Source organism: Sylvia atricapilla, chromosome 5 (genome assembly GCF_009819655.1).
Source record: "Sylvia atricapilla isolate bSylAtr1 chromosome 5, bSylAtr1.pri, whole genome shotgun sequence".
Lineage (NCBI taxonomy): Eukaryota > Metazoa > Chordata > Aves > Passeriformes > Sylviidae > Sylvia > Sylvia atricapilla.
In genome coordinates, this window is record NC_089144.1 from 14,562,707 (window position 1) to 14,581,503 (window position 18,797).

Sequence of the window (18,797 nt, forward strand, 5' to 3'; positions counted from 1 at the left end):
TAACATGGCCTCATACACTAATAGTAATCTATGCTAATAGTAATCTATACTAATCTATTACTAATAGTAATCTGTACTAATAGTACACTATTTCTCACCATGTAACACACAGATCATTATGTGTCATACCCTCAGTCAGAATAATACATTTTATTCAAAATGCAGATCTCATCTATGGAAAATTTTACAGAATTATAAAGAATATTTTCCCAGAAAATGAGAATATACTTTAATTTCTTTTCCTTTGCAATCTAACTGAGAGTCCTGGCTAGAAAATAGTTGTGAGGAAAATTTAGAACAGTTTATACTTATCAGTATGATATGCATATGCTGAATTAGCACCATCTGTTTTCAACAGATATTGGATGATTTTGAAAACTTTTGGCGACAAAAAAAAAAAAAAAACCAAAAAAACAAAAAACCACCAAAACAAAAACTCTACAAAATCCTGAAACAATTGACACTAAACACCCCTGTATCTTTGAAAGAAGGGATATATCAATCTTGTTTCACAGGAAAAAAAAAAAAAAAAAAAAAAAAAAAAAAAAAAAAAAAGAAGGTGTGAGAAAATCTTGGCTTTTTCTGCCTCTTCTTCACTACAGACTTCCTCCACAGGATGGCAGATGACGAGACACCACATGCTGTGTCACAGCCCTTGTTTGTTCACAAGAGTGAGGATTCATCTGCCCAAGCACAGGCATCATGTGCAGAGTTAATCTGAGCTAGTCCTCCAGACTACTGAACTGAAAGACAGTGCAATTTTTCTTCAGCTCACTCCTTAATCACACCTGTTTCTCTTGACAGCCATGGAAACAGCCACATGTAACACAGATGCCACCTGTAAATGTCTCAAGACAGGACATTCCCACTCCCCAAAACTAGAACACTTTCAATTCCTGCTTTTGGCTCCTCACGCTCCTCACACAATATCTGCTTGAAGCAGATCTTTTCATTTTTTGCAGGAATCTCACCACCTCTTCAATTCTTCAGAAATTACACCTCTCCTCAGCAATCAAAGGTTCTGGGTTTGGCTCAGTTCGATCATTCAGGCAATATTTACTTTGTTCTGTACTCACAATGCTTCACTTACCCGGTCTAAGATTAAAGGTGGCAGAGTGAGCAGAGCCCTGATTAACCACTTTCTCTAAAATGTGGTTCATGCTGGGGAACAATGGCCATGTAGCTGCTGCTGTAAGGCACAGATTAGACAAACTCACCAAGTGCTCACCTGCCTCATTCAGGCCATTCTACAGCCATCACAGCCAGGACTTCTTTTTGTCTTTTCTGCTCAGCCCTGGCTTCATCAATACTGCTGTGCACCTGCAGGATGGTCTGCATCAAATTTCCCCTCCTCTTTCCAAAAGTGCCTTAAAATCACCAATACAACACATTCTGTTGGTGGAAAGCCTATTTCTTACTCAGCTCTGGTACTATATAGCATGGTCCCAACATTATACATTGCTAGAATGGAATAGAAACTGAAAGAAGTTTGGGAAACTCTCCTTGATTGCTGACACTTGTCTTCCAGGCTTCAATCCATTCCAAGAACTCACAGCTTTCAGATCTTGTAGTAGACTCTGCATAAGCCTCTCTGCCTCAGCTGGACAAGTTGATTTCTCCTTCAGTTCATGTTGCTAGTAGTTTTCTCTCTCTTCTCTACAGTTTTTCAGTGTCTATCCTAAACTTCCTAGTGCCTGAAACTTTTCTTTCCTCTCTCCCTCCATCTCTCATTCTCTGAAGCATAAAAATTCCCCCTAAAATATGCTCAGTTGAGCCCAGGGCAGGCTTAATTCTCACACCTTTTAAAGAAATGTAGTTGAACCTGACAACAAACACAGAGTAGATCATCTGCCACAGATGGCTAAACTTAGGAGGTGTGAAAACTACTCACAGTATGTCCGGATTTTCCATTACACTTTTTCTACAGTGAGAACATGTACTAGCCAGACCACACAAAACTCCATATTCCTATTCTTACTCTCATTTAAAATGGCATTTCCAGTTTGATATGAATCCACTTCCAAGTGACACAAATTAAACAAAACCAAATAACCTCTCCTCCCAACCCACTTCTAACCTTCAAAAAGCCAATTTTTAAAGAAAGCATTAACACTTGATTAAACACATACTGAAATCTGTTATACTGAAACAAAATAGAGCATCTTCTCATGGAAGAAAAACAGCTTCCACTATGTTATCTGTTTAAACAGATACCAAAGTCAAACATTTTTTTTCCCAAAAAACAGTGTTTTGAAAGATATGAAACCATTTTTTCAGAGTTCACTTTTTGTTTGATTTTTTTTGTTTGTTTGTTTAGTTTTACATGTATTCTTCTGTCTGTGAATACTGCATCAGATTTTATCCATGGAGCTGGGAAAGAGAAGTGGTAAATGCTTCATCAAACTAGGTTGGATATCAACTCCATCTCTTTACCAAAGAAATCCAGACAAGGCACTCAGCTTGGTCTTGATTAGCTCAACTAAACAAAACTGAATTTTTAGAATATCTCTTCTTTAAAGGCATACATGGAAATAATATTTATATTTGATTATTTTACTAATTATTAAATATATTTTCTATTGCTAGCACTGTAATCTATATTCATTTTCAGAGGAGGAAGCATTCCACTCCTGGATAAATTGCATCAGATGACAACCTTGGATGCAATGTGATATTTAATGCAACTGTGTAGGTCTGAGGAAGAAGAAAGCAGTAACCTTTAATGAATTTTCTTCCTACTATTTTAATAGCAATTATACTATTTTAGAATCATGACCTTCCTCTTCCCATTTCTGATTATTGTGACAAGCAGGACAGGAAGACAGAAACTTGGCAAAGACTACTTTTAAACACTAATGAAGCTAAAAATAAAGATAAGGCAGGAGAAAAATCAGAAGTTATTGTGGAAGATGTGCCATTTGCAGTTTCTAAACCCACATATGTAACAAAAAAAAAAAAAAAAAAGAAAAAAAAGAAAAAAAAGGACAAAGAATTTAATGCAGCAGCAATACTTCAATACACGAAAAAAAAAAGAAAATTCTTGTGGTTGGCCTGGAATCTAGAATACATCCTCACTGCATATACAAGGGGAGAAAAGCTCTTTTCTTTCCCCTCTATTTCAGATCTCCTATCATTCTTGTTCCAAATAATTTTTTGTCCACTGCTACCATAGGCCAAAAAAACAATCCAGGTGAAAAATTGCTCTGCTTGATTATGTGCATATGGACTATACCAATCACTATAAACATGGAATAGAATGCTTCTTATTAAAGAAACACAGGAAAAAATCATTAAAAGATGTTCACAAAATGACAGATTTGGGTTGGTTCCCTACTTTCTTCTTTTCTATGTGTTTTATTCACTGTTTTAAAATTTCTAGCAAACCCAGAGTTTACAAAAAAAAGAAAATTAACAAAACCCTGAAATGTATGTAATCATCCAAATGCACATTCAAGACTAGTGGAAGAGAAGAGCTAAAAAGTTAGTCCAAACCATTGAAATCTAATGGCTACTGAATATATCAGTGACATCTTATCTTCACATAGTATAAGGCTTTGCAGTCATGTCATTCAGTAGTTTTTGGGTGCAGAGATGTCAACAGAAAGTGAATTGATTGTTCTGGAATCTCAAATAGTTCGATTCTAACTGGGACCTATGGCAGCCCGAGGCACAGAGTGATGATACATCCCCTTACAGATAAGAAATGACAGTATTTATGGGTTGAGAGCAGAACTGTTGTGTGTGAGTGTGATTTCTCAGACATGTGCTCTCAAAGACTGAAAAAGGCAGAAATGATTAATGGTTTTTAGCTGGTGAGGATGTCAGAAGAAAATGTTTCTGGAGACACAGATCCAGCACAAGGAAAGCTTAAGGAAACAGTGTTATACAAAACAAGAACAAGTGAGGGCTGTACAGTATCAGGATAAACATGACAACAACACTTATTAGATAGTATTTAGTTAGAAAACAAGAAATAAATGGCTAACCATGAAAATGGTTCTTCTAAACATTCACTGCACAATGCTGCCACTCAGAACTTTAGCTAGGATGGAAAGACAAGAAGCACAAACTGTAAATAGCTTAATTCTGAAAGCCACCCTCCAGTAGCAGACCATAATGGCATGTTTAATAGCACTGTAGAGATGAGCAATGCCTACTTGAAACATGAAATAACTGGATGTTAGGCAATGTCTAATGTAGAAAAATAGTTTTGGTCATTAGTTCACCTATACAGAATCAATGGGTGCAGACATTTTGTTTCAGTTTATCTCATTTTGAGTAAAATCTGATTTTCTGGGTATCGTAAGATTATTAGCAGTTTAAAAGCACCTAGATCTAAATGAGATATTAAAAAAAATCTATTTAATATTTTCCAAATTTAAAAAAAAATTGCATTAATTTGGTGTTATTAAATTTTTTAGTATTGTATATCATTTAAGCAAAAGCAACATCTCTTAGCTGAAATATTTTGATCCTGAAAAAAAATGGTAAAGTTTAGAGGGTCTCAGATATATTAGCCATCTATTTATTTGCCTCTGAGCTAAGATTGACAAAAAGATATTGTTTAGCATCAATCATGCACTGATTTTTGAGCCTTGGAAAGGCTAGGATAGTGAACATCAAGTCATTCTCCATGATGGACATTGCTGCTATAAAATTTTTAAGTCATCAAATCAAGTATCTATATGTTTTTACTTCATTTTCAGATGACAGTGTTTATGTTCATAGATCTTTGCTAAGACTATAAACAAAAGAGCCTTTCTATAAACATTACAGAACTCATAAAACTTTCAGAACCAGCTGTTTCTATTTCATCAGGAAATAGGAAATAATTTAATTTTTAGATTCCTCTTCAGAAAGCACCACAATCACTCCAGCACCTTGCTGTACTTATAGCAGCCAGGATCCAGGCTGTTGAACAGTGATGAAGATTATCTCGATGGCAAGGCACTGATGGCATTTACCTCACAGTGCATCATCTAGGAGCTCTGTGTGTTAGTGTGCAATTCCTCACTGCGTTGTTTGAACATCATTTTACACATAAACACTAAGAACTGAATTCACGATGAAACATTTTTCCTTATCCACTCTGGTCTCTTTCTGGAAAACATGAAATCACTTTGTATCAGTTGATGATCTCATTTTTTACTGGAAATATATGTCTTGGTCAATGTCATGGAGGAAAGGCTGAATTAGATGATTTTGATCTGAAATTGTGTTGCAGACTCTATCATCATGAAACTGATCTCCAGTTGTTGAACTGCATGTGGAAAAACTAAAACACTAGAAAAGCTTTGACTTGCTCTTAAGTCTATTCTTCCTTCTGTATAACCAGCTCAGGAGAAATTATAAAGCACAAATTTAAATTTGCTAATTCTCAGTTGTCCACTAGATTTCCAAACTGTGTTTAAATGTTGAATATTCTGAACTGCAAGAAAAGTATTTGTAACTTGCTTTTTAAAAAAATGCTTCGAAGTTTAATATTAATTATTGGGAATCCTATACTTTCAGCAGAAAACTCACAATTGGTGACAAAAAAATTCAGAAAGAAGGATCAGAAATACACAGAAATATTTGAAAACATTTCCATGTTTCTCCCCATTACATTTAACTACATTGTCATTTAAGACAATGAAGTTAAAACATACTTTATTTCAAATTTCTATTTTTTGTGTGCAGGACACCTTTTTTGATTAATCTTATTTCTTAATTTATTACTAATTTGTCTGTGTACTATAACACATCAACATGGTTAAGATACACACCAAAAATTCCTAAAATAAAAACAAAATCAAAAATTTGATGCAAAAATGAGACTTGCAGAGTCTCAGCTACTCTATTGATATCTCCAGCTCAATGCAAACAGTAAATGCTTTTCTACATATCAAAATCCTTCTGGGCTTTGAAGCAAATGGAGCTGATTAGCACTGTCTGTCACTTTCCCCAGTCCACCATTTACTTTATTGACTATATTTCATACTTCCAGAACAAGTCAGACAGAAAATTCTTCTCCATCAATAAAAAACATTTTTTCGTTGTTGTTTTTAAAATATTTCCAGCAGGAATGGGTAGTAGAATGAAAAACAACCCCTGGTTTTCTGGTTTGGGTTTTGGTGTGGTACTGGTTTGATTTTTTTTTAATGGGGTAGGAAAAAATATGTTTCAAGAGAATCACTACCTAATTTTTACTAATTTTTCAGCTTGAAAATCACCATGTCCTTTTTTTTTTTTTTTTTTCTCTCCATAGGCAGCTGAAAAACTATCACTGTATTTTTTTTCTCTACCATACCAAACTCCTTCCTTTCTTCCCGTGCAAACTTTGAACTTCTTCAATATAAAATTCAGATTTGAACGTTATTTTCTACTATAAAATTTCCAGCAGTAATATTTCAATCATTTAAATGAATAGCCTTCCCCTCTGCTCCCCATATTCTGTCAATTTTTGGCTTGCATTTCTTATAATAATCAGAAGTGAGAAATTTTGTTTTAAAGAAAGTGCAAACATTTCCTCATATTTGAAATAGTGGAATTGCCAATTCAAAGAAAAAAAACACCCTAATTTAATTTCCTCAAGGCATGATCCACAGCTGACTGAATTAACAGTGTATCATTAACTTCAGAGAATTTTATATGAGCCATCAGATTAGTAATTCTACAACACAAGCACAAGCCTCTATGGTTTCAAAATTCAGTGTAACTACTCCAATCTGAACATCATAGTAGATTCATCATAATAGATCAAAAATAGCTCAGCAGCAACGTTGTAAACGTTTTTGTAATCTTCCCAAATAGAGCAAAATATTACAACATTAACATAGATAGTAAAAGTCATGTTTTAAGAAATTCCAAAATAAAATTGCATTAATGAGTTCCAACTAGAATTTGGGATTCTGATGTAACTCATAAGTGTTTTGGCAGTGCTACATCACTTATCCTTCAATTTTAACTTCTTATTATATTTGTATAAAACAAGGAAATATTTTTTGCCACATTTTCTAAAGAATTATTTCAAAGAGATTTTTTTCAGAACACTATCACTGGATTTTGAGAAATTTTTTTTCAAGTCTTGTTACCCATAACATGGGAAGAAAAGAGACATTTTCTAATCAATGAGTTAAAAATCTAAAATACATTCATAAAAAATTTTTATGTATAGTGATGACCCACATTGAGATATTCATATCTTAGAATGTATATATCACCTGTGAACTACAGGCACCCCCCAAAATACCAGTTTTTTTAAATGAAATGATGATTTCTTAAAACTTGAGTGTATTTAAAAAATCTAGAAAAAATGGAGGAAGTTCTAGTGGAAAAAAACAACCCAAAACTCCAAACCCAGCATTTTCCCAAATCATTCTAACCTAATGACAGGGTTTGAGAGCTTAATCTGGGGCATAGACTAGTGTTTCCTGAACTGTACAGTGTATTTCATTATAAAGCTGCATAGGAAGTGCTTTAGGAAATGTAATTTGTTTCTAAAGTGAAGCAGCACAGCAGTTCAAGTGTTTCTGCATTCGATATAATGAGAACAACAGTGTTAACTGAGAGAAAGATCCAGATGGGAGAGTCTCCCAACTCTTCCTACTCTGTTCTATATCCACACAAAGCATTACAAGTGTCATTTGGAGATCCCAATGTAGGCCCAGTAAGATGGTCAAGGCTTGAGGGAAAGTGTCTGTCCAAAGAAGAGAGGTTAAGGGAACTAAGCTTGAAAAAAACACCTAATTGGTGTCTTCAGCTCTAAAATGGAGCAGTACTGAGAAGACAGTCAGACTCTTCTAAGGGAGGCACAATGAAGGACAAAAGGCACAAGTTGCACAAGGGAAGTGAAGCACTCTTCAACATGAGAGCAGTGAATTCTCTGAACAGAATGCATAGAGGGACAGTATCTCTCCATCCTTGGAGAAACTCAAAATTCAGCTTGGCTGAATCCCGTAAACATCTGATCTAACTTAGAAATTAGCCTAGCTTTGAGGTCAGCATAGGTATGACCTTCACAGCACCTTTCCCACCTGATTTTTTGGTGATCTGTAATGACTGAGGAGTTTAAATAGGAAATGTTTTCAAAATATTATACAGACACCAACATCTTGATGGATTTACTGCTACAATGCTGTTTAAAGATTGGAAGATTAGGAACTTCAGTATTTATTTTAATTAAGTTAAAGCTTTGATGTTCCATAACTGCAGAGTGTCTGAGATAAAAATACTCTTCTGAAAAGGCATTTGCTTTTTGACATGTATGTATGTGTATCTGTGTGTTTGGCTGTGTGTACACATATGGTAAAAATGCTACTTCCCTAACATTGTCAAACTTCTTGTTTTTTCATCATAAGTTTTTGGTCCAAATGATGAAAAAACAGGAAAAAAAGAGATAAAATGTGTTCCCCTCCCTAGGTCATCACTCCTCAGAGAAGCACTGCTTATTTGCTTACAGGCTATAAGAAGATAAGGACTCAGAGGAGACTATACTACCACTGTAACAAGAATCATTTTCTACTGCCTAAAGAAATATCAGAAAGCATTACAATAAAATTCTTTATACTACTATATATATATATATATATATATATATGAATGAGACCAAATGGGCAAAGGACAAACTCACTTATTCCAGCCCATTCCTCCTAGAAGACCATATTTCTGCTGTTGCTTATAACTTAATAATCATAAAAGGAGCTTAAATCAATATGATATAAGTGATTAACCCAGACAATAAAATTTCTGAAAAGAAGACAGTAATTGCTTCTAACATCAACTCAAATAAGAAGCATAATTTTATTTCAGTTGCCCCCTTGCATTGTATATGCAAAAAAACCAGCTATGACTGAGGCACAGAAAATGTGTTCCAGAAACTAATGAAGTAAATATTACCTCCAAACTACCTTATGACCTCCTGAGTCTTATGCAATTTTGTCTTAATAATGCTACTCAGCAGCGGAAAAACAAACACTCAGTCTTGAAATAATCTTCCATACATTAAACTTAAATTTTAGGTGGGTAACTCTCATTTTGATTCACTCCATCCATCACCCTTCCTGACGATCTTTTCACCTCTGGCAACTGCTGACTGTCTAAATCAAGGACTTATCCAGATTTAGAGAAATCAAACCTGTTAAACTTCTCATCCCACACACACACTAAAGAAATCCTAAGCATATAATCCTCCTTCAGATGTTCCTCCATAGTAGTTATTAAATTTGAAACCCTGCCTTCACTCTTAGTTAATGGCTGGCCCATTTAGCCTGCTTGGCCATAATGCCCCAGGGAAAAGCCTTGCCTGGCAGTGTAAGAGCACCAGCCCACTCCACGCTTGAGCTGGATTTGGCATCAGCAAACAGCTTGCAAAGTGAGTAAGGTGAGATAATCAACGCTGTATTTTGATAGGAACCACTTAGACTGGATGAGAGAGAGTGTCAAAGAAAGACCAGCTGGGAAACAGAAGTAGGGTTTAGCAAGGAGATTAGTGGGAAGATACTGACAGATGGAGAATGTGAACAGAAATTGAACTAAGACCCATATTCATGATCAACAAAATGCATGAAGTTCTGAAGGAGAGCCAAAAGGCAGGCTTCCTCTGCAGTCTCACACCAAGGGAGAAATTTCAGACTCTGCATCAAAATTTCAGAGAGATGCCTAAGCCATATCTTGTCACAGACTTCCTGTGTTTGGAGTTTCTAAAGAGTTGACTTAGGCAGTGCAGCATTAACCAACCTGGCTATGGTTAAATCCTCTCTCATATCTTAATTTTAATTGTAGCACTGCAAGCACTTACCATGCCATTATGGACTCCACTCCCTGAGCTGAACATTGCAGAAGGTAAATGACTTTTTTTACCAGCTCCTTCTTGGTAACAAAACTGAAAATTATTTTGAGAAATTGAACTGAGAAGATAAGCACAAATGAAACCTTGCTCTCTCCAAGTGAGCTTTGAGATGTTGACAGGATGGCTTCTGAAATTCTGAATTAGCATCAGCAGAGTCAACCTTGTCCTGTAAATAGAAATTTGTCTGCACTATGATGCCAATCTGTCAGCAGCCATTCATCTTAAAAGCATGCTGGAGAGATCAGAAAATAGTGGAAAGACTTTTTATAATGACGTTATAATGATTAAAGGAAACTAGTATATAATAAAGAGATGCACAGTTTTTGAGAGCAAAAACAGGAAATAAGAACATAGAAGACTCAGAAGACAGGCTTTTTGAGTGACCATGGGACCAAAAGCAGTCTCAGTCATCTAGAGCCTACTTTAGTCACTTGAAAAAAATTTTGGACTAATTTATTCTAAAGTAAAACCATAAAATAAGTGAATTAACTACTGTTTCTTTGGAATACTTCTGCCTGCAGAATATAACAGGAATATAGCGACCAGATCAGGTGGGATTTTTTACCACCAATAGCTAATGTTAAACATGTTATTTCCAATCTTTCATACCTTAGCTAGGTAGGCTCTATTGTGTCAGCCAAGGAAGACAAGAGACTTCCAGGATTCAGAAGAGAAATTGAAAGAGAAAAGTAAATCAGGGGATAAATGCCACTTCATCTAAGGAATGGAAGGAACAAAACAGGACATTTAGGCTATTTGATTATGCTTCTCTCAGCTTCCCATTTTTTAAATGAAGACTGCATCACTGCAGTCACTCATGTTATAGAAAGGGCCACATATATCTGAGTGGTTTGTTTACTAGCCACTCTGTGCTGTATTGACACAAATTAACAGCAAAAAAGTGCATGACACTGTGTAAGAAGAGCAATGAATACTAAAGAAAGTAGTTTCTAATTTTAGATTTAATTTTTAAACATAATTCTATTACTCAGAGTGCTCAAGATATCCTTGGCTTGGAAAGGAAATCAGTCATGTAGGCTATCTATCCCTTGATTTTATTCCCAATATTTAGATGTAGCACAGTTTCACTAAAATATATCAGTTATAAGGCATCTGTGCTATTGCAGTCATAAAGCTCACATCTACTAAATACCCCAGGCGATAGATTGACATAATCCATCCTGTGCCTCTACTGAATGTGAAGAGTGGTTAATATTGGTCCTATTTAAAATAATGTTTAACACAGTGAAAGACTCTTGTCCAACTTAGGTCTTCTTCCTAGATCAACACAGTCAGATCCTTCAGACACCTAACCAACATTTGTCTGAATCTTTAACTCTTTCTCTTATGCTCAACTTCAAAACATCTCATCCTCTAACTCTTCAGGGGTACTGAGCTAAAGTGCATTTATTAATAAAGCTGAAGTTTCACCAGCCACTGAGCAGGGTGGAACAACTGCAATACTTGTCCTATACAGGCAGCGCTTGTCAGTACTTCCCAAGAACAACACTACCTCTCATGCAAGCACTTGATATTTTTAAGTCATATTATGTCTGAACACTGGTTACTTCACCAAACCATTTTCACTACTGCTATTGCCTAATCATCAGTATTCCCATTTTGTTTTGTTTTCTTCTGTACCTGTAGTGTCTGTAACATTATGGAAATTTGGAACATTGCTCTGATTTGCAATTCTGCTTTCCAAAGAAATTGTGTTTCCTATATCAATCCAAAAATGCTATATGAGTAATTTCTTCATACTTCAAATTGGAATTAAATTATTAAAGAGTAAAGCCTAGGACAAGCCCCTGTTTGTTACTTAAAACTGCTTTGCTGTTTTACAGTGACTATATTGACCTAAGATATTCACTTCCAGCTGGCAGATGGAAAGAAAACTTCCATTTAAAAATCACCATTGAAAAAAATTAGCTTAGCAATAATGTTGTGTTGGATTAAGAATGTAAAGAAGTGCAGAGAAGGGACTATTTTTATTATTATTTAATAATGAAATTTGATCTTGCAGCAATAATATGCAAAACCATATGTCTATCTTAACAAATTATTTTTAATATGAAATCACTGTCTAGAAAAGCAATGCCTGTTTGGAAAGATTTTTAGGATCAGAACCAAAGTTAAGTTAGTTCTAACTAACTAATAGGCAAGCCTTATTAATTTAAAAACTAAGAAACAAGCAAACAAACAAAAAGTTAGATGCCATCAGCACACATTGCATTTTAAAACACTGATAGAACAAGAGGATCTGGTCTAGTCAGTATTTCTACAGATAAGAAGCTAATCCAGAGACATGGTGTACAATTTATGAAGCTAATAATGCTGTGAAGAGTATTACGAATACAAAAAACCATCTAGTTCAAAGATTACTGGGCTACCTTCATATCATGCTTTCATTATTTTCATTTTTGGGGGTGATTATATGGGGTATATCTAGCTCAGAAAATATTTTTAATATTTTTCCTAAAGAAAATAATGCAGAGATTTGAAAATTTTATTTTTGCTAAAAAAAAAGTTAGGAATTATTATAAACAAATTAGCCTTCTTCTTCAGTAGGAAGCTCTGTCCTAAGTGTAACTCAAACAGGCTCAAATCCCAGTAGGGAAAACCAGCCCAAACCAATGACTGGCTCCTTTTGGAAAAAAAACGCAGTACAGCAGATAATTTGCATCAGCTAATTTGATCTATTGTTCAGCTTTTACTGCACCAAACAACTTGCTGATAAATCCCAGACAGCATTTTTTTTCTAGCAATAATTTTATAGGCATTGTTCTTCTGCTCTTTTTGGAAAATGTACATTTATTTTTACCAGTACAGCTTTCAGAGCTTCAGTCAAAGATGCTCATAAAACTGTAGACAGAACGAAATGCAGGAAGCCAGAATTATCAGGAGAACATATGAAAGAAATCCTCTTTTTTATTTCAGTCAGACAATTCCATTGGTAGAACTTTTACCTTCTAATTCATGCTAACTATAGTAATCTGTGGCTTGAGAGGAGATGAAGATCTGAAGCAAAACAGAGCTGAAGTAGGTCAAAATTTGCTCATGGGTACATGCCCATCTGTCTTTCTTCTATGCCTTCTTGGTTCCACTGTACAAATTTTTACCCAGTATTTATTACTTTAAAACAACGAACATAATATTTGCCTATTTCCACACCAAATATTCCAAATATTCTTAAAATAGATAACCATGGTAACCAAGTCAACCAGAAATGAACATAAAGATACTATTGCACCTCTGTTTTCTTTGTCTTTATGGAAGATAAATGACTGAGGGATGGGGTTTATGGCCAGGGATGGTTCTCATAATGTCTATATAAGAGTTGGCTTAACAGGAACATGGATAAGCTGAAAGCAGGTGGGAAAAGGCCCAAGTTGCTGCCTCATGTTTGCCTGCTTTTCACTGTTTGCATTTTGTTCTCACGCAGCTTCAAGAAAACTATGTATATTTTTAGAATTTATCTGGTTTGTTTACATATTTCTCCTCTGGGAGGGGAAAAATGATTGATGGCGATGTTCACCAACAAGGTCAAAGAGGTGGCTACCTGTGTAGCCAACCTTTGGCCTGCTTATCAAAGTGTATATAAAATGAAGTCAGAAAAATAAAGTTCAGAGCTTTCCTGCTGACATTTCTGCTGCCTGCTTCGTTCTTTCATGTCCCTAACAGTGACACCAACTGATATAAAACTAAGGCTCTTTTGTCAACTTTGCCATAAATCTCATGCTTTATAAAAGATTATTAAGGAAAAAGAGTGAACACTATAATATTTTTTTATTATGGCTGAATGTCCCTTGGTTGAATAGAGAAGGTGTGAAACCAACGAATACAAAAGTATCAGGCAGAAAAGACTGACTCAGTTAAATGTGCTTTAGAAAATAATGTCAATATGACATGTTGCCCAAATGTGGGATATTCTGTCTCTTCAGAAGACCTGACATGGAAAAAAGATGCTTCACTTAAGTCACATAAATGTTATTCCAAAGGATTTCAAATATGTCACAGGAAATAGTAGCTTGACATGTTAATAGGACTCTAAATTGTAAATAATTCAGACCACTGGTAGAAAAGAATAATCTTAAATCTAGCTAAAACCACATGATTAAAGGAAAAGATAGGTAAGTCCTATTTTATTATTCACATGGGGATATGATTGTTGAGAATTGTTTCTAAATGTGAGAGACTGTCTTTGTAACACAGCTCCCAATGAATTTGTTTGAAGCACACACAAAAAAAGCATGTGACAATATTCAAGCACAAAATGAAATTGGTGGGGAACATCTACACCTTCTCTGGATTGCTGGCCTGAAGTCAGTCTCAAGATAAGACTTCCCATCCATAAGCAATGAACCAGCATTATTCAGGCCTAGTGACTTAGCCTGGTGCTAAGTATATCAACAAACTGTCAGACATTCCTGCATGTGCAGTTCACAAAATGCATGAAGGTCATGTGAATTATGCAAATCAGACTTCACCCAGATCATTCCTTAGGACTGGTTTATGCATGGTCAAAATGAAGTTGCCACCAGTGTCTGGAGAATTTTCATTAAATCACAGCCCAGCGATGTCACTTAGAATCAAAGCTAAGAAAACCTTCGCACTTTAAATTTAGATACTTCCAAAGATGATTCCTCACTTAACATCCATCTGTACTGAAACCCAAATAGCGTCTTTTTCTGGAAAAGGTAATTTCCCCTTTATATGGAAGTATAGTTTTTACAGAAATCAAAATGTTATTCCCTTTTTCTGGGCTGAATCAAAGATCTAAAATGGAAAATAAAAGTCACTGAATTAAGCTTTTTGCAGTACAATGATGTGACCATCTATGTCTCAGACCAAAATTAACTTCTGAATATTTTACAGTATTAAAAAAAAAAATAAAACAAAGTACCAACTCCTTTTAGCTGGAATTAAGCTCAAATAACAAGAAACCAAGAGACACTTCTATGTCAGGTGCCTCAACAGTAGAAGAATTATGTTACCTGACATTCTGGCATGACATTAAGAAATGAACCTGCTCCCTGCTTCTGAGGAACCTAAGCAAACAGAAATATCCAACTTCAACCAGGCTAATTATCCCTACCTTTTTCTCTTTATTCATTATCCAGGGAGAACACTCCTTGTTGAACTACAAGTTTGGTGATCAGCTTAGTCCTGAATAAACAAGCAAAACATCATGGATATGATAGATTGAAGGTCTTAATTCTACTGGGAACAACTACCTTGTTTTCCCTCTTCAGTGCTCAGATGTACAGCATGTCTGACACTGCAAAGGTCAGTTGTGGATGCTCCATCTTCCTGGAAATATTTAAGGCCAGGTGGGATGGAGACTGGAGCAACGTGGTATACTGAAAGGTATCCCTGGTGGCAGGGGAGGTTGGAACTAGATGAATTTTAAAGCCCCTTCAACTGTGATTCTGTGAAATTATGAAGTCTTAACCCTCTAGTTTTAAAGTTGAAAACTTCAGAATACCACAGAAGATGATATATATTAATGTGTTAATAAAGCCACCTAAAAGAAATTCCACTCTTAAAATCAGTATAATTCTGCTCTTAATATAGCAATAGAAGAAATCTTGCATTTCTTATGTAGATAAAGACACATTTTGAGTGTATTTTGCTTGAAATAATTACTTTCTTTTCTTTTTTACTACATTATGAAGATGATTTATTTTTGCCTTACAAGTATGGTAAATCACACCAGACAAAAATGTCAAGAAAAATCTCCCTTAATAAACATATTGATAGGATTTACTCTAAGTGTTAAAACTTAAATGTACAGTTTCTACCCTAAAGCTGACAGGCTGTTGACAGATGTGTCTTTGCATTAGATTCACAAATACAAACACTTCTGCTGAGTCTAGGCATTGCTTAGCTGCAGATGATTTATGCGTGTGACAGGTCATGTGCAAGATCTTCTGCAATTTGCCTCAGTTTAGCTGAAAAGACATTTTGCATCCAAAGGCAAAAGGAAGACAACTCCCACCTTTGATTACACATATGCAATCTGTACAAGTGCCAAAGATGACTGTGACTGGCATGGGACTTGATTCTGTGGCTTGCTGGTGTAAAAGTGTTTCTTTATTACATTAGACAGGTACTCACAATTTTTTTTTTGTTGGTTTGGTTTGGTTTGGGTTTTTTTGCTGCTGCTGAATGGATGAATTGCAATCTTTACTTCCAGACTCTGTTGAGATTTCCTGGTGCTCTCATGGAAATCACCCCAATGGCTCTTGACTCTATTGAACCCTACCATGCTGGACTACTCGACAGTCTAATAAAATCAGTGCTGGGGAGCTCACTGCTGCAGGGAGCACAAGAGACACAAAGCTCACAAAACAGCAAAATTAGGTCTCTCATTTGCAAAATGTCAATTCCAATGGGTGGCTTTCACAACTTTTTTGTTGCTGACAAGATACAATTCTTAATTTCTTCTTGACTCAGCTATATTTGATTACTAATATGTGTCACTAATGGACAGCACATAAGAACTACAAAAGGGGACATAGTAGCAAGTAATGCTTTTTCTTTGGATGAATAGGAAGCCACTATCTATATTCTCTCTAGTGTTCACATAGAGACAATGACTACGACAGACAAGCAACTGGAATTGTAATGTAACCACACAGCTTGTTATCGGAAAATTAAATGTGGCACCACTGAAAGTAATGTTACCTGGATTTTTTTAATTATATGATTAGCTATCAGGTTACTTTTCAGCCTTTCACCTCTACTAGATCAGATAAAACTTCACAATAATTTCCTTTGCAAGATCCATTAAAGAAGAAAATTATATTTAAAGCAACAGTTCTAAGACATAGAGAGATAATTTAATCATCTTAGTCATAGTCTCCATAATATCTTTTCCTGAAATGTAAAGAAACCATTTTCTATCGGAAGAAGTGCATGACTGAGAAAGGGCACTGTCTGAAGGACAAGTTATCATTTCATTGTAAATCTTATGAAAAGATCAGTTTTATTCTTACTCTTGTAGTTCCATCAGTTGGGTAAGGATCAACTTTTTTTTGCTCAATTGTCATGAAAAAGCGCCTGTGAATCATATACATGAATACATGAAGACCCTTTCCACCTGCAATGTTTATGAATGCAGACAAAGACATAACCCTGATTCATGAACTATTAAAAAAGAGATGGGATATTCATCCATGCAAAAAATGTTCATATACACATTCCATTTCCTTAAGGTAGTGAAAGATCAATCTTTCATCTCCATTTTATTCTTTTATGTTCAGCTCTAGTAAATTCTCTTTTTCAGCATGAGGTGTTTTGTAGGTTTTCCTGTACTGAACTTCACTCTTTTGAATGACATAACTGTCCCCTTTCTACCTTTCAATTTTTTTAACTAGGAAATTAGGAACTCTACAGTCAGGAGGCAGAAAAGTGCACACAGAGAATTAACAAAGACTTTAGCTGTTGCAGGCACTGTATATACAACAAATGAATAAAAATTAGTTCTTGTGCCAAAATTATTTTAAAATAAGGCAGTTTCACACTTAGAACGATAGTCCAAAAGTGATCCTATATTTAAACTTGAGTATAACAACATCATGTAGCTCTAACAACAAAGATGTACACTTGAAAAAATGTCAACAAAGTTTACACTTTGCTAACAATGACACTGTGTTTATGTTTTCACAGAATTTTGACTGTGATAAAATGTACAAAAGAAATCACTGTTCAGTCTTTCCATTGCTTCAAGATGATACAGCCCTAAACCCATGGTATAAACAAATGGACATGCTGGAAGGAATACTGTAAGTCTTGTGGAAACTAGATAACTTAGATCTTGTCCTGTAGAACTCTCCTTCTTAACATAACTGGACTGACTAATTGAGAACTGAAATAGAAACTGCAAAAGAAATTTATGCCTCTATTTCCAGATGCTGATGAAGTCAGTCCATTACATTCTTCAAGAATCACTGTAAATATTTTCCTTCTTGTTGGCCATGTGCCTTTTCCTCCTTTAAACTTCATGTACTTGATCTCAGCATAAGCTAACTGAACCTCAGACGCATAATGAGCAAAACTCTACCTTGAGATGATAACAAGTTTAATGCTTAACATAGCATCAAAGCTGAAATCAGCCACGATGACCACGGGAAGTTTGCAGAGCAGTTTCCTGAACCTTTGCTGCATGGCCAAGAAAGTGCAGTCCACTTTATATTCATGGAATTCTTTTTAATTTCCTTGCGCTTGTATACTTGCATCCTACCTTCCATAAAATATCCTACTCCTTAATTTAGGCTGCAACTACTTTGAGACATGGGCTATTTGCTGACTGATATCTGCACACTAGTGAACATCATATAGCTCATTGCTGTTTGGGTTCAAGGCAATACAGTAGAGAATATGATACAAAAAGAAACAATGGTGTATGTTTCATGTCTCATTAAAGAATAATGTATGTGTTCAAACTCTATTGTAAAGACCCTTAAACAATGACTTGTTTATAGAATTCATCATCCATCATAGAAGGATACAATTTGTATCAAATATATAGATCTGTGAAATAAGTAATTTATTCGCATAAATTGTTTTACTATACTTTTACAACTGTGTAATATTTTTCAATATTATACCTACTCTTCAATATTAAGTAGAACCCAACATGTTCTTACAATCCATGAGCAACATTCTTCAAGATGCTGTTCCAAATCCTCTACACGAAACTTCAGTGCTTGTGTTAGTTTCCTCCACTGTGCTTATTGTTTATTAGTGAATGATGTTTATATGGAGTGCCAGTGCCATAACTATGGCTTTCCCTTCAAACTTCCAAGTACTGCTTTCCAAGCAGTAACAGCACGAGAAGCATTTATACTGCACAAATACATGAAGCTACAGGAATTATTTACAGTGGGAGCCTTGGAGGGTAATAATCAGACAACGTTGCATTTGAAAGCCACTACAAATTATTAGAGAGAACAAATCCTCTTTA

The 18,797-nt window shown here is 35.3% G+C and overlaps 1 protein-coding gene across 1 annotated transcript in view; it reads right to left on the reverse strand.

The window, feature by feature from the left end:
* Positions 1–18,797, reverse strand: part of PCLO (piccolo presynaptic cytomatrix protein) — a 317,263-nt gene that overhangs the window by 142,445 nt on the left and 156,021 nt on the right.